The sequence below is a fragment of the Helianthus annuus genome, chromosome 9 (genome assembly GCF_002127325.2).
Source record: "Helianthus annuus cultivar XRQ/B chromosome 9, HanXRQr2.0-SUNRISE, whole genome shotgun sequence".
Taxonomy (NCBI): domain Eukaryota; kingdom Viridiplantae; phylum Streptophyta; class Magnoliopsida; order Asterales; family Asteraceae; genus Helianthus; species Helianthus annuus.
This window is the reverse complement of record NC_035441.2, coordinates 173,308,817-173,314,704: the sequence shown is the minus strand read 5'-3', so window position 1 is coordinate 173,314,704 and position 5,888 is coordinate 173,308,817. Positions and strand designations below refer to the sequence as shown.

The following is a 5,888-nucleotide window of genomic DNA, read 5'->3' as shown; positions in this document are numbered from 1 at the left end:
ATTTGACTCGTTCTAACCCCCAAACTGATCCGATTCATCCCACATCTTTCCACAACATCCCGTAACCATTCCATAACATTCCGTAACTAAATTATTTGTAATGCAAAAATTTCAACTTTTAAAATACTTACTTGACTTGCGGCACGGAACGAACACACACTTCTCAAGAGCTTTCAGTTTGAGTTCAAGCACTTAATGCTTAAATCCCTCAAACCTAGGCTCTGATACCAACTTGTAACGCCCACTTTTCACATTTGACAAATAACATAGACTTCATACAAATTTTTGGAAAATTTTGACATGACCCATTCGTAAAGTAAACGTTTTCCTGCTTTATAACGAAATCATTCCAAAATACATTCTACGACATGTTTCAAAAGATATAAAAGTAATAACCATACAAGATTTAAAATCCTAACTTACTTAGGAAACATCCTAGACATAAATTTAACATTTACATTATGAAAACGTTTTGACCCATTTACAAAAGACGACTTTAACCGGAAGCACATAAAGGGCTATGTAGTGTGTTCGGTCCGAGCTCGCATCGCCAAGAGCGGGATTTACCTAACATACATAACGCAAACATTCATTAGTTCAAATCTCAAAACAAATTTAACGCCTATCCTTTACTTATTCTAATTCGACCCATTAGCGAAATAAAACATTTTATCAACAACCTTATTAAATCATTCTTTTCATTCTAGCATGAAATTTCTTCATGCTCATTTATTCTTGCCTTTCGAATACATTCAACATGTAAGACCTTCGACCCATTCATAACGGATCAATTCATACCATACGCTTTCAACGCTTTTTCCTCATTCCGAGTCGTTATCTACAAGTCTTTACTTAAACCATTACATTATCCTTCCTTTTTAATATTTCGACCCACTTGAAGCGGGTTAAAATGCATCCATTGCTAATACACTTCCTATCCATTACCAATACTCAACATAACACAATTTTACCATGAACAAGCGTAAAAATTCCACACTAGGATTTAATTACCCAAACTAACATTCGCAAGTCTACAAGTAGAGAAAATGAAGTTCATATGAACTTACCGTGGTCTTGTGTCCCTTATGACTTGGAGTAACTTGCTTCTTCCTCTTTCTTTGTTCCTATACATCACAACTTCATATGCTTAGCTTTCGGAAATTTTCATTATTCTCATATTCTTTGTCATACAATATGATGTTTATGAACCATATGCATTCCCACCATAATCACATTTCATAAATTTAGCAAATTTTCATATGAAATCACAATTACATTAATTTAGACATTTCATCAAACACATGGCGTGCGTACATTCTAATAAGCATAATGTACAAGTAATTATAACACATTCATCCTAAGTTCATCAAATAAATCAACCAATTCTTTCAAAATCAACAATCATAACCATACTACATATGATTCATATCAAGTTACTCATCTAAACACTCCTATAACATGAGTTTAACATCAACATTATATAATTCATCCATGAATTTTACTAATTTTTTACTACCTTACATAATCTCAAGTGGGTTTTACCCCAACTACTAGTACAATCGAAATAGCACATAATATAACTCCTATTTGTTCATATCATCCAACATCTAGGTTTGATTTCATACAAACATCTTAAATTATACATAACCCACTTCATGAATTTCATAAAAACATCAAATTTTAGACTTACTTGAGATCAAATATAGTTAGGAGATCCTAATTCCTAACTCCTGAATCAAGAATTCAGCTTTTAATCCCTTCAATTTGTAAGATTTGTGAGATTCTTTAGACTTAGGGTTTCCCCTTGGCTTCCCCCTTGTACGATCGCATCCAGGAACCAAATACTGGTTTCCTTTTCTTACTTTTTTATTTTTTTTATTTATCAAGTCTTCATTAGACATTTACACCTTTGGTCCCTTATCGTTTTAAAGTGTGTCAAAATGGTTAATTCTCATACTAACTTAATCACTTTCATTAGCATAAGGGGTTTTAGACTTATTATTAAAAACTTTCGAAACGGTAAAAATCTATATTTACCATTCCTTATTATTAAAACATCCCGATTAAATTATTATTCTAAGTCATACGGAATTTTGGGGTGTTACAATTAGATTTCAATTCCAACAAAATCCCTTATTTAATGGAATTCAGATTCCTTCTAAATTTAAAAGGAAAGTTTAAACAACCACGGGAATGTTTCCAAAGTTACGGAAATAACCCTTTGCCTCTTTCTTTTTTGTCTAAAAACAAAAAAATAATAAAAAAATCAAAAAAATTCTAAAAAATCCAAAAAAAAAAAACAAAAAAATAATATTAAAAAATCCATAAAAATCCTAAAAAATCAAAAAAAATCAAAAAATCAAAAAAATAATAAAAAATCTAAAAAAATCCAAAAAAATTCTGAAAAATCAAAAAATTCTAAAAATAAAAAAATAATAAAAATCCAAAAAAATATAAAAAATAAATAATAATAATAAAAAACTAAAAATTCTAAAAAATCAAAAAAATAATAAAAAATCCATTAAAAAAATAAAAAAAAAATAAAAAAAATTCTAAAGAATCCAAAAAATAAAAAAAATAAAAAAATCCAAAAAATTCTAAAAAATAATAAAAAATCTAAAAAACCCCAAAAAATTCTAAAAAACCAAAAAAAAAATTTAAAAATTAAAAAAATCTAAAAAATAAAAAATAATAATAATAAAAATACCAAAAAATTCTAAAATATCAAAAAAAAATTCAAAAAATTAATTTTTGAAATTTTTTTGATTTTTTAGAATTTTTTTGATTTTTTATAATTTTTTTGATTTTTTAGAATTTTTTGAACTTTTTATTATTTTTTAGGTTTTTGTTTTGATTTTTTAATTGTTTTTGATACTTTTAAATTTTTTGGATTTTTAGAATTTTTTAGAATTTTTTGGTTTTTTTTATAATTTTTTGGATTTTTTAGAATTTTTTGAGTTTTAAGAATTTTTTATTGTTTTTTATTTTTATAATTTTTTGGATTTTTTAAAAATTTTTTATCATGCCCATATATCCTAAGATAGTTGTTTTTTAAACTTTTGGCAATTGTTTATAACTAGGGGTAATTTTGTCTTTTTAGGTATTTTTAAATTCTAATTCCATTAATACATTTATCAACCAAACACATCTATGGATTTCAAAGGAATCCATCAAATTCCAATTCCATAGGGATTCCAATTCCAATTCGTACACATTCCGCGAACCAAACGCCCCCTAAAAGTTTATATGTATGATTGATATGTGTATTAAAACGGGTGAAAAACATGTATTTTTTATTCTATAAAATGTTGGATCGAAATTCTTTATGGACCGTTAAAAGAATTTTCAATTAGTTAATCGATAACTTTGCGAGTTTGCGGTTTTTTTCTTTGAACGGTATGAGAGTTTTATAAATCACAAAAAGCACCTGCCCTAGCAAGTAGCTAGATACCGAATATCCATAGAATGATTTGGTAGGATTGAAAGTTATATGAAAGACTGATATGTGTGTATTAAAATGTGTGAAAAAGATTGTTTTGTTTTGTTTATTCTATAGAATGTTGGATTGAAATTCTTTATGAACCATTGTTAATTGACAAGTTTGCATCATAAAAGCTCCAATATTGTGCTATACTACATTTACCAAACTAAACATATTTTTATCGACTTATTTTTTACCCATAAAAACGAACTTGGCTTGATATCTTCAATAATCTTGCTCATTGGTAACTTTGCTTCTAATTTTAAGTATATTTATATTAAAATTTTAACTACAATTATCGATGCTAAAGACATACATACGAGAAAGAAACTTAAATCATCATCAAGTGAACCAATAAGATATATAGTTGTTCAGACTAATGTTAAAAAAAATCATCTCACGTTCGCCCCTTGGCTTTTCATAAAAAAATTCTTCTCCACTAGTATTCTCTTTAAATGGCAAGATGATCGATACACACACGTGTTTTCACTAGTAAGGTAGTGATCACCTTTCTACTTGATCTTTTATACAAGATCGTAGAGATCACCATGTTTTCTCTTTACTATGATAAAGATCCTAATAACTTCTTTTAAAGAATTGATTTCTATTAAAACGTTAATCAAGTCATCGATCAAGTGTTGTAATGATGTACAAGTTTGAATCTCACTTGATCTTCTCTTATTTTTCTTTTTATCTTAAATATTCATTTCAAAGTATCTAGATATTTAATCATTCAAGAATGTGTTTTCGTATATTTATATTTTTTAATGTGCAAGAATTGGTCAAAAGGTTGAAAGAAATAATATACGAATAGACGGTTTGTTAAGAGCTGGGAGGTCGATGTTATGGACTTGTCATATATGCATCGACGGTGCCATATTTGTGTTGATTGGCTGTTACATGCTTTTATATTTGTTGCAATTTATTCAACAACGTGATTTTGACTTTGTAAAACATATAGAAACTAGGTTAAACCCCGCGTGTACACGCGGTTTAACCAATGAAAGTACTTTAAAGGTTTAATTGTCTAAAATGAAACCAAACTTTAAAATGTGCAATCTAAAGTTTTATGTGAAGTTTACTATTAAGAGTATCAGTACGGTAATAGTATTCATTATTTGCCTAAAATCAATCATCCTTTCAAGTTTCAAATAATACTGTAAATAAACTGAAATAATACAATAAAACATAAATCCATTCAATTTAAGTGCTGATAAACACCACAAAACTATAAACCTATAATAAATATAGATTTTGCAAGAAAAAAGAAATCAAAGTGAGGATTACATAATTATATGCCCAGAAAAGTTTCAAATCAAGAAATGAAATTCGAAATTAGGTTTAGAAAAAGTAAGTTCTACCAAGCATTTCTTTTCCTCTGTCTCTTGCTTCTGCTATGCTTTTCCTCATATATGATCCAAATTCAGTTGTTTCCACCCTTCAAACCCCATAACACTTTCCCTTTAACACTTAAGCCTGCCCTTGTATATATAAGGTTCATGATTAGATGCATGGCAATGGTGGATACACGACATTAAAAGAATGAAACATTGTCATATTTGCTATTTATAAAAATATATAGAAGCATAAGAGAAACTGTTTTGACTTTCGATGATTGTTGTTATATACTCTCTTAGTTGCTACCGTCTAGCAAATGCGATGGCAGGGGAAACAAACAATAGAGCAGCCCCATCCGACATCCCTCCAGCCAAGGCTCCAGTTGCGCTAGTTTCCACCAGTAAATATGATATGTTTGATAGAGCCTGACTTAAAAAATTATTGTAATGTGCTTGTAATATTATACAGCTAAGCAATGAGTAAAGTGGCAATCTAGACCCAATCACTTTAGTTGATTGGGTTGATTCAAGTGAATTTACCTCCAACGCTTATACATGGGACGTTTTAAAAAACAAAACAGGTCAAATAGATCAAAAGCCGGCCAAAGTATGTTTTAATGCACAAACCGTTCTATATATAACATCCTAATTTAAAAAATGGATAAATCGCTAAAATAGTAATTTCATCATATTTGACACACTAATTAATTATTTGTAAAAAAACAGGACCATTATTCAAGCTAATAACAACAGAGCCAACGATTATGTTTTAGACGGGAAAATAGAATTCTAGTCTTGATGATTGTCATGTGTCTTAAATTGGTTTACTTTATTATATATGTGTGTATATATATAGATTGATAGATAGATTTAGTTATATAATTTATATTGCAGTTTAAATTATTTAAATAGATTATATCATCAAGCCATCCCATTTCTCATAAGCGAAAAAATACCGGACATAAAAAAAATGATGAACTTCATGAGATTAGTAATTTATTTTAATTAGTTTAGGTCATATATATGGCAATTAATTTTTATCAATATGCTCTAGTTTCTTTAATTTACTT

The 5,888-nt window shown here is 28.2% G+C and overlaps 1 long non-coding RNA gene across 1 annotated transcript; it reads right to left on the bottom strand.

Annotated features, from left to right (window-relative positions):
* Window positions 1-369: 369 nt before the first annotated feature.
* Window positions 370-1,828, bottom strand: LOC110874974. The gene is made up of 3 exons (XR_002556397.1): window positions 1,691-1,828; window positions 1,068-1,124; window positions 370-567 (listed from the first exon to the last, which is right to left on the bottom strand). It is a non-coding gene; the product is annotated as an uncharacterized LOC110874974 (long non-coding RNA).
* Between the last annotated feature and the right edge of the window lie 4,060 nt (window positions 1,829-5,888).